Here is an 11,996-nt window from a genome sequence, read left to right on the forward strand (position 1 = left end):
AAATAATTCAACCCTAAATTTAGGTGGTTTATCTGAAAAGTACTTTTGAAAATGATTACCCAGATTTATAAATAGTCAGGTAACACTGATGAAGAATTTCTTTATTGACATCAATAATTCTCACCTTTTAAATCCTGCTTATGTATTTGTCCAAATTTGAACTGTTGTGCTTTTCCAGATTGTTAATGACTGTTCTTGTTATTACTTAGAAAGGCAAAGAAAAATATTTCAGTGTTACAGTGTATTATTTTTAAATCCAGAAAGTCAGAAATACATCATTGTGGACTTCTTCACATTGCTCAAATATTAGTCAATGTATGTCAGAACTCCTGTTGATTACAGAAAACAGGAAGAAATTCCTTTAAACATATTCTCAGTTTAAAGTGTCTACCTATGTGTATGTATTTGTTTCTATTTTAAAATAGAGTAAAAAAGCAATAAAATAGCACAGAACAGAACATCTCCTAACACCACCACTGTGTGTGTGCTACGCCTTTTCCTGCCCTTGGCTGTGGAATTGGACTGAATATTCACAGCAGTGTCAGGTGGAGTAACAGGAGGCTTATTGTGAAGGACAGGACAGATCCCTGGGCTGTATCTCAGATTGGGACAGTTTCTCATACCCATTACAGGGTATCTAAGGCCTCTGCAATCCCTGCTGTAAGCTCCTCAAGTGAGTGTCTGTTATTCTATATATCACATCTGGAACAAAGAAAACTCTTCTCTGTTGGCTCTTGGGCAATACTGTAATATGAATAATAGGGGTAACATATTACAAATGAGGTAACAGCTGTGCTGGGGTGCCTGTGGAAGTAAAGGAAGGGCTACATTATCTAAGACAATCTTTTCACTGAAGTCAGTTTTAGAAACTGCATTTTGTGATGTGCACTATACACCTGTTTTGATAGAATGGGGTCGCTGCCAAGGCAGGAGCACAGAATCAAGTACAATAGCACTACACCAAGTACTCTGGGCCAGAATATAAAAGCATTCAACAGTAGCTATTTAGTTGTAACCACAGTGACACCAAAAAGCCACTTTGCATTTTCCATAACTGTATGTCAAAAAAACATCATTACCTTTAAAGAAATTAATTGCAACTCTGTAAGAACTCTCCTACACAGGGCATGTGAAACCCAGCTGCAGAGTCAACCATTATAAGAGATTCTGCTTGCAGCTGCAGCTAGAACTATATTAAATCTCAATAACACATTTGGGGAAATTAAAAAGAGCATTTTCATTGTAAATTAATGCTAATTTTCTATTCTTGATGCATCTAAAATTTCCATGACAGTCAAGGAAGCAGTCAGTGAGGCCTAGCTATAATGACAGGTAGGTGTTAAGGCACTTTGAACATTGCCAAGAGAAAGAGACCTGCCCTGTCACTCTGCCTACAGATGTAATTTGAACCTGTGAGTTCCAAATGTGGGAAGACTGTTCCATGCTATTGACTCAATTTAAGAACTAGGCACAATTAAGCAGGGTTAAACCACAACAATTACAGAAACATTAGAAGAAAAACTTGAAAACATAACTGCAATTGATTGACAATGACCAGCACCTGCCAGCTGCCCTCCCGGATGCACCTTCACCCTTCTTCACCAAGAACACAAGGCAGAAAACATGATGAAAAAGCTCAAGGACTGAGATAAAGACTAGGGGAAGAATAATTTGTTGCAAATCAAAACAGATTCATGTAGCAAGAAGCAAAAATAAAAATTGAAACAGTACCTTTCTCCCACCCAGTTTCACATGTCCATTTCTTATTCTTCAACATCTTCCCATCCTCAGTGATACAGGGGGACAGGGAATGGGACAGTCCTTGAAGTTCTTATTTGCTACTTCTTCCATCTCACACTTTTCCACTACTCCAGTGTGGGTCCAGCCATGAGCTACAGTTCTTCAGGCTAAACCAGCTTCACAGGCATCTCTCCACGGGCTGCAGGGAAATCTCTGCTCCAGAGCCTCAAAATCCTCCTCATCCTTCTCTGACCTTGATGGCTCTGTGATATTTTCTCACTCTTCTTGCAGAGCTGACACACAGCTGGTTTTACCCTTTCTTAAACACGTTATCACTGAGGCAGCACCAGCACTGCTGGTGGGCCCAGCTGTGGCCAGTGCTGGCTCTGTTTTGGGGCTGCCTCAAATCCTGTCAGGGCAGCCCCATCCTCTCCTCACAGGGGCTGTCCCACAGCTCCCACTGAAGGCACCTGGGCAGTGACACCAGTACTCTCCTCTATGGAAAATGACCAATTAGGGGCTCTTGGTTTCATTGTATTGCTCGCACCATAAAAGCCAAGAATGCTACTAGTACAACTATGAGTCTACTGCTCACTAGGTAAGTGAAAATTTTTCACTGTTCTTAAAATGACTGTGATTTCAGATGTCATGGATACAAGCTACAACTCAAGAGCACAGCTAAAATTCAGTGCATAAATGAATTCATTTTTACAACCATGTTTAAATGACTAATATTAATAAAAAAGTTTTATCTTTTCATGAAAGACTTTGACAAACACACTTTAAAAGGGATTTTATAGAAGAAAAATTCTTAAGGAAGTGTTTAATACAACCTCATACCCTGTGATTGTCTTGGTTAATATTTGAGGGTCCATTTTGGATGATGCAGCTAGCTCACAAAAACTCACAATGTCTTTCAGAAGAAGAGTCACAAATGATAGACACATGCTGTCACAGATACACACATTCACAAGATACTTTTTTCTCCAAACAGTAGAATACAACCCACTGTCTCTGAAACACCTATATCTGGCTGGCTTTCAGGACACTCAATTAGAATAGAAAGAGATATCAGAGACCACCCAATTCATATGTTCTAACAATCAGGTTTCAAAAAAAGGAACAAGAAATCAGAATAAAAATCAACTCTGTGAGGTTGGGCTAGACAGTTTCCTAAAAATCACACTTGTTAAGAAAACAGCAGTATTCAAGGTAAAAAAAGCATTTGCACTTTCTACTTAGGCAAGCAAGTTATTAGAGTCTTTTCCTATGCTTTTCTGCTTGAAACATATTAAAGTAAAATATTTCCACACTCATTGAACACTGTCCAGATGTTGATATCTTCATTCACATGTGGTACAGAGCAGTGTTCTAAAATAATTCCAGCAGCACTCAGAATCATGGACAAAAGTGTGACTTGAAATGAATGTGGATACAAAAATCCACCCTGCGAATGTTCTTCAGCCCTGTTTTTGTTCTCTTCTAGTTTTGCTGTTTAAAAGAAAAATCCATAAGCACACCCTTCATTTCAGTTATGATAAATGTACCATGTTATCTCCAAAAGGGGCAGATCAAGGCTTAAAAGGTTCTGCTTAGAGCAGCTTACTCAAAACAGATTTTTAAGGTCCTTCTTTTCTCAGAATAGCAAGTTTAAGTAATCTTGTGTCATTCTGTATGCAAAAAGGTATGTATACAATTGCTTTTAGATATATCTCTGTGAAAATTATGGGGAAGTGAATCATAAAATAGAGTCAGATGAGGAGAATATTTTGATTTTTTTTTTCTTTAATGCTGATAGCTAGTGGACTTTAGTAAGCAGCAGGTGTTTTGTTATCTTCCCCAGATAATCAGTAAATTGCTTGCATTGTGTATCTGTCAGCTTTGCCATGACTCTTTCACTGTCTGTTGTTATTTCATAGAATCTGGGGTAGTCTTCAGTGTAGTTTAGTCTCCGGACAGCTATATTACAACTTCTTGTCATCACCTCTATTCTTGTGGTTTTCAAAAACATGGAAGTCAGACCTTTTATTTCAATACCCTTTAGGATATTTAATATGTTTTTTCTTAGAAAGGTGAGGCATTTACTGATGAAGTTTAGTGCATCATTTTGATTTGAAGTTTATTTTGGTATTTTTTGTGTTGCAAAACTTCTATGAGAATCTAACTAAAGGTATTTTTTTATTCTAGCAAAAGAAACCATGCAAGGCTAGAAGAACAGCAGTGCTGAGTGCTCATACATGCTGTGGTGCTGAGGAGTAAGGGAGGAATTACAGTCCTTGCAGGGGAGAAGAGGCTTTTCATCTTTACCTCACAACACATCCAGGTGAGAAGTGCCCAGAGTCAATGTTTCAAGACCAAGGAAGTTGTGAACAGCCTGCCCAAACACCAACCCTAATCCAGGTGGGGCTGTAGGTCACTTACAACTCAAGCCAGTCTAGGATTCAGTTTCTTGCTCCCAAAGATACTATTCCTTCAAATCCTGAATTCTTATCCCTGACCTGCTTTGTCCTATAGGTCTTTCACCATTCCCAGGGTAAGGCTACTTTTCTTCAGCCTCTTTCAGCCCGAAGTGTCCCCTACACTAATGTTACCTCCTTCATTTTCACCAGACAGGTCTGTTCATTCCATCTCAAAACCATCACATTTATCTTGATTCCACACCAAATTGTTTCATTAATTTGTAGTTAATTCTTTTAAACTTTAATTTAATGCTGTAGTCTTCTAATTCTAAAAGGAGATGTAGCATAAGTGTATGTGTGTGTGTGTGTGTGTGTGTTCAGGGGGGAATAATTGGCACTTTTTCTGGATGCAGAAAAGAGAAGGCATCAATCAGCCTTCCTATGAGAAATGACTGACTTTCAGGTTTCACAGGAGTCACAGTGATTATTTGCCACTCAATAATGTCATTATTTACACCAAAATCAAACGTGTCTTGGTAAAGCTTTAGGAGGAAGGTGAGTAAATGTTTTATTGCAAAGCAAGGATCAGGAACTGACTCCCAAATGGATGATGGGAGCCTGGACTTTTGCACAGCCATTTTCTCCTACAGAATATTCCCTTAGCTTCAAGAGAGTTATAAAATGAAAAAAAACAAACAGACAAACAAAAAAACTGGCAGCAAAACAACCAAAACATCATCTGGCTTAAGAAATAAAGACAATGCGTGTCAAATATTCAGTCATGTACGAGTTTCTATTTTTTGGACCATACCTTATTTTTCAACAACTGTGGTTTGCTTTTTCTTATGGAAAAGTCATAAAAGGCTTAAAAAGGAAAAAGTAATAGAGTTTGAAGTATTATTGCTCAGCAAATATATCCTTCTCAATTCTGAATTCTGAGATGAGGCATTATACAATAGATTTTCTCCTTATACTCGAAATTGAAGCATAACTACTTATTACACAGAAAAAAACCTCACCTATTTTTAAACATTATTTATGTTTTTATATGGTATGTTTTTTCTAAGATTTCTATTAAAAACTATTTTCAATAACCAAGTGGTTTTATTAGGCCTGGATAAAGGGCAAAATCATTATCTATTCATAATCATATTTTTAAATAGAATCACTAAGTATAAATGTATAAAAGTATAAAGTAAACAATGGAGAAAATGAGAAATTCTTACACAAAGCTTATTTATTCCTTCTAAAAAATATTGACATGGAGCTTTTCAGCAGCTTTTTCTATTGTTTCAACCAGTCATATCACAAGTAGAAAGCTTCTGATCCATGTCTAAATAATTTTGCTAAAATAAACTGCAGCAAATGGCACGGTTAGACTAAATATCCATCTGAATATTCTTAATGCTAATCATTCAACCTTATGGCAGCTTATGTTTAATTATAAAATCCAAATTTATTTCTTGTTTCTAGAAGTGGTTACATCCCCTGGATCTTCAGTGGGAAAGTGGACACTAAAACACCAGAGCAGAAGGAAAAAAATCTAGAAATACATAGTAAGTGTGATGCTAAGTCTGATTCAATTCAGTGTGAATAATAGAGGGCTTTATTTCAAGCTTCAACCTTTGCAGACATATCTTCTGCAAATGTTTTTCATACACATTTTTCTAATAATGATGAGTTAGTAAAGGAACATGGATTAACCAAAGTGCATTTTTAAGTATTTTCATACATTCCTGAGTGCATTCCTAAGAGAAAAAAATGAACTGAAGTGGTAATGTTTTACTCTATAATGTTTGCTGATAATTTTTCAGAATGCAGTTTGCCACTGGCAAATCATTTCTATTGCTTCTTAAGTAATCAGTAGATGTACTTTTTAGATTCATTCAAGTGGCTTACAATTTTTAAAATAGCAAGAAATTGTTTTTTGCATTTCATATTTTTCAAGGGGAAGATAATCTGCAAATCAAGTGTATATTAGAATATCCAAGTTTTTGGATATTCATCCTCCCAAAATCATGAGTTTTGTAAGAAGCTGTCTCACATTCAGTATTTTCCTTCAGTAAGTAAAAGGACTAATTATGTTTTGTAGAAGGCTCAAGTCATGAAAATATATTTCTTTCTACCTAATTCTGATTTGTAGTTCCAACAGTTCCACTGTGTTTCTCACTGATGTGCTTTACAGCTTTGGGTGTCCTTAACAAAGCAAAGATTTTCCTGGCACCATCAAACTTCACCATCTTTTGAGCCTCTCTCTTAATTTTTGACAAAAATATCTTCTTTCAATAAGTTCATCTAGAAATATTAATGATTTCTACCACACATCTGTCATCTCTACCCTATTCATTCATATGCAGTGGGACATAGTTATTATGTTAATATTAAGTTTCCAATTATCTTTCATTTAGGTAAACAAAACTTTTGCATGACTATTTGAATAAAGTTCTAAACAGAACTTCATACATTCAATCTCTAGTAAATCATCTGAATCCCTGACATAAGGCACTGAAAAGTTTATCTTCCCTTTTTTAAAGTACAGGACAAAGACATCTCAAGTTTTATCTGCTTCCAAGGGAAGGATGAAATGTTTTTGAGATGACAAGTAGAGATCAATGGAAAGTAAATTTAATTCAAATATTTAAAATTACTAAAACATCATTTTCTAACTAAGGCACCTTTTTTTTTTTTGCTAAGTATAAAGCTAGCTGAAGCTACAATGGTGCTATAATTTACAACCATGGCTGGATCATTAGGCAAAAAGATTGCCTTGATGAATTCTTACAGGCATTGAAGTGGTCCCTAATTAATCCTAGAACCTGTTTTATTCTACCTAAATGAGTCGATTTTTTAAAAAAAATCTACCACTACCTTTTTTTTCCTGAACATTGAGCATCTGGTTATGGAATCAGTTGAGACATCAGTGCCTTTCAAATGGTGCAATTGGTCATCTAGAATACATTCAGGTGAGAGGTATCTATTACAGGTGCTTGTGGAGATTAAAATCTCTGTCTACTAGAATCCATTTCTGGAATTTAATCACACAGTTGAAGAACGGACACAAACTGGCATTTCTCAGGCTACTTTTTAAAAAGCATAAATGTTCAAAACACCAAACTCATAAATTATGCAATTGCATTTGTTTTACAGGGATTTTCTTTAGAACAAATCTGATCTACTAAAAAGTTATATTAAGGAGTTATACAACATGCAGTGGATGTTCCCCCAATAATCCATTTTTATTCCATTAAACACTAATTTTTGAGTAAAAAATATCCCCTGAAATAAAAGGAGTAAAATTCATCAGCAAAACTATTTTTCATTTCATCAAAAGTTCAAACATTCCATTATAAACTGATTTTTGCTACATCAGGTGGTACGATTAGAGGATTTTCTTGGAATAGAATCACTGAATTAGGTGCAGTCCTTTGTATTCTTGGAATAGCCTGATAACTTGGTGCAGCCATGAAATTACAAATGCTTGTAAGACATAAATAATAGTCATATTCTATTTCTGCACAAATACTTCTAGCTGAAATAAAATTTATTTCTCTCTAGGTGACTTGACTCAAAGCTAATAAATTGTACTTCACTCAGATGTCTGTATAGTCCTCATGATTTATTCCTGTACCTGACTAGCATCTTTTTTTAATCTCTAATATCTATTAAAATAACTGAGTATTAGTTCATTCCCCTAAGAACTCTGTGTAAAGGGATGTACAGACAAGAAATGGACAAGCCTTGGCAGAAGCTGTTGTATATCTGAATTATCCAGCTCCTGTGTATAGCCAAAAACCTGTATGTGACCACAGGCCAAATGCACAGGCCAGGGGGCAGCCTTGACTTAAAACAAGACTTGTAGCATCACATTTCCTATCTCACAGGAAAATAATAGTGCTTTCTTCCCATTTACACCTTCATGGACTTCTAAAACCATTTAAGACTCAAGACCTTGGATCTGGCAGCTGCTACCAAGAAAGAAGAGTTTGGCTGATGTTCTGCTGACAGAGAACAAAAGGTGCTCAGGACACAGAGAAAATGTGGAGGCAAAGGACCATCACAGACATACCTGGGCTTCCCAACGCTTTCAAGTTCAGAGTTCTTACAGTGCCTGTAATTGTTTGCCAGCAGAACAAACCTTTTGCTTTTTGAAGAAATGAAAGGAAAAAAAGCATTCCAGGAGAAAATATGCAGAGATAGTTTCTGCTTTACATTTTTCATTCAATTTTTCTTCATAATAGGGAAGAGCTATCTCCATATTTCCCATATACCTCAGACCTGAAATAAGATAATCACTAATGTTGTTGTTGCATTGCTTTTTTCATTATCATAAGGGAAAGTTTTAGTAGTGCAAGATAAATTTCAAGTTATGCCATTATAACAACTCTACCTTCCTAAATCCATTACATCCTTCAGTGTGCTGCTTAGATCTTCTAGGGTGGATGAGTGCATTTACTGATTTTAGGTATATTCACTATTATTTGCAAACACAGAAATTGCACAATTGTAGTCAATTTTAAAACAGAAAAAATTGAGCAACTATTTAATAATGCTACATGTTTATACTAGAAGTTTATTGTGGAATTTTATTCACCGCAGTGCTAAGAAGAGTGGGAATAAATGACACAACACAAACAGAATGAATATTGCAAAACAGATGTTCAACAAGTCTCTGTCTAGCTGTATTTTTTGCCATAACAATCATAGAATTCACAACTGGTATGAAGATTTTTCAATAACAGAATCCCTCTTGTGAATAAAATAACTCTTTAATGTAGCTATTACTCAACAACATTGTTATATATATTAAGGATAGATGAATCATCTCATTGCTGCTCTTTGTTTGGCATCTTTTTTTTTTTTTTTTTTTTGGGTATAGTTCAAGTTGCATGTCAGATAATACATCAAGAAAATTCTCATTCTAATATTCCTGCAAAAGCTGCATTAGGTTTTAGTTCAAATAAAATCCAATGGATTTACCTGGACTAGTTCCAACAGTGCTTTTGCATTTATCTGATCTTAAGTTAGTGCAAAAGCTAGACAAGTTGGCCTTTAAATTGCTTCAGATAATCATAGTGAATTCATCTGTAAGTACCCAGCAATCCCACAGGAGGTGGTTGTCATTCTTAAGACCTCAAAGAAAAGGATAAATGGGATATGAAGTGAAATGTTTAATGCTCTGACTTATAATAAAAGAACAAAGAATCAAAGTTTTTTGTTCCCAAAATCTCTGTTCTAACCAGAAGCCATGAGGTAAGAAACACCCACACCCTTGGTATAAGCATAACAAGTCTTAATGGGATACAGAGATGCCCTACAAGAAATAATAAGGAGAGAATTACAGACCAACAACCAGACCAATACATTGAGTCCCACTACTGAGCAAATACAGGCTGAAATAAATGTGTTTCTATCAAACTTTCTAAAGCAACAGTTCTTTAAAAAGCAATAACATCCTTCTGAATACTAGTAATATAGGAGTCAGGCTCATAGTTTATCAACAATCCAACAGTGCCATCTATCAGATTTCATTAGCATTATATTTTTCCGTATGGCAACGTGTTATTTTCTAATGCTAAACAATTTCCAGATTTGAGCTACAAAAAGTGTACAGAAGACTGTTCATTCATACATTAAATTCATGCATGCAGACAGGTAATCATAAGGCTATCGGGGTGGAGGGTGGGAAGGAAAAGAATAGGAAAGCTTATCTTTTAAAAATGCTACAGCTATTTACAAGATAGCAATTGGTTACATTCTTTTTCAGCAAATTGGTTATCTTTTCTTCTCATGTGGTTGTCAACAGATTTTCTGGAGCTAGAAGTTTGAAATCCTCTCTGAAACTTACCACCTAACAGGCTTACAAATATAGTCTGTGTCATCAAAAATAATGAAATAAGACACAGATCAATGAGCACAATTTTATTTAAAAGTTAGTATTTGAAAAATAACCATTAGCAAAAAATGTGCCTTTTCTTCTTTTGAAAAGTCAGCAGGCAGGATAAAAAAAAAAGCTATCCTACTATAAAATCCCCAAAACTCATGTTGAATGCAGTTAGAACTTCAGAAGCACAAGACTGCTACCTTGTACCCAACTTTCAATTTAGCATGAAAGTTTCAGTTTCTTCTTCCTTCAATGAATTAAACTGTCTTGTGCAAACTTAAAATAATTCAAATAAAGGAATTGTTCATGTGAGTCAGAGGACAGGCAATACTCTCAAGATAGAAGGTTCAGGCAGGGAAAAGTTTATATCATCTGTACAATTAAATAAAACTGTGACATCTTAAGATACATCAGGGAACAAAGAAATGGTATTTTTCAGAATTCAAGTGGAACTGCTTTCTATTAAACCAGACTTGGAACAGACTGGTTGTCACTGGGTAGTAGTAAACATGAAAGAATATAAAAATCACCTGTTCAATAAGCACGCAAGTTCTCTGGTGCTCAAGGGGAAAGCAAGTAGATTCCACTCCTCTATGCTGTATCTACAGAACTTGCAATTAGTTGCAACTGCACAGTACTGTGCAAGGATGATCCTATTCCCAGACTGGTAAGCAGTACAGGTCTATCATAAACCAATATGCAGATTTAAGTCACCCTATGATAAAATTAGATGCTTCTAGTCTTGAATTTATGTGACAAGTTTTACTCCAGACCACAGCTATCTGTGAGAAAATCAGATTAAATATTACTTGAGAAATTCTATGAAATTCATTACCTAAATTATTCAGTAATATTTTTCTTACTCTTGCCAAATGTATAGAAATAGTAGGACAATTAGTAGATTATTCAGGTATATATTAATCTCTCTTCCAGGACACTGGCTTTGAAACATTCTGTAATGTATGTAGAATATGATATTCTTTAAACAAAATACACTGTTATTTATTAATTCAACCAACGTCTGAAATTTTTCATAATTTGTGTCTGTTTAAATTGACAATATTAAAAAGCAGATTCCTGCATCTCAAAATGTCAGGATTATCATAACAGAAATCTTTTTTTTTTTTGCAATGAGTAGGAAAATTAATTCATTTATTACATCTTAAATAATTAATCGTGTCTTCTTTTCTTTACAACTTCAGTGGGAAGATTTGTCTTGAATAGCATGCTGGCTGGCCTTAACTTGGACACCAAATTTTCCAACATCTAAACTTGGGTGAGAAAATTTCATCAGATAGATACTTTGAAATCATAGAACTGCCCAAACTTACAGTTAAATCTATGGGTTTCATCATGAATAATCTAATTGTATTTTTTAAATCCACATAAAGTGAGATTTTCAAAAGCCCACAGTATTGGCCTAACTCTGCCCCCATTAAAGTCAAAGGAAGTTTTAACACTGACTTGAAGGGAGCACTAAAGAAGCAGAAGAGAGGTGATCAAAAGCATTTGATATGGAAAACCTGGCAGCATTAGCTCGGGATTAAGAGCTTTAAAAGTCTTGCCCTGAACTTAAATGCGTTCTTAACTATTTCCATGCTTTCACAAAGTATGAAAGTAAGTTTCATAAATAAAATTCCTGTGTATCCATATGTTTACTTGAAGCTATTTGGGGGAGGCCTAAACTAAATAAGAATTCAGTGTTTTCTTTTCCCCACGAGCAATGCCTATTCAAAAAACTGTTTGTTAGTACAAGTCTTAAAACCTCCCTCAACATGATATTCACTGTCTTAGCTGATATGAGAGCTTAAATCTTGTGGACTAAATTCAGGCAATAGATGTGCTATAACGATAGTTTAACATCACCCTGAGCCTGTATTTAGAGTAGAGAGGACTGTATCAATTGCCTCTTGTGCAGATTATTTTTTCTGATTAAAGACTAGTGTATCTGAGATGAAGGACAGCAAGGTCACAGA

The sequence above is a fragment of the Pyrgilauda ruficollis genome, unplaced genomic scaffold (genome assembly GCF_017590135.1).
Source record: "Pyrgilauda ruficollis isolate IOZ18807 unplaced genomic scaffold, ASM1759013v1 scaffold99, whole genome shotgun sequence".
Lineage (NCBI taxonomy): Eukaryota > Metazoa > Chordata > Aves > Passeriformes > Passeridae > Pyrgilauda > Pyrgilauda ruficollis.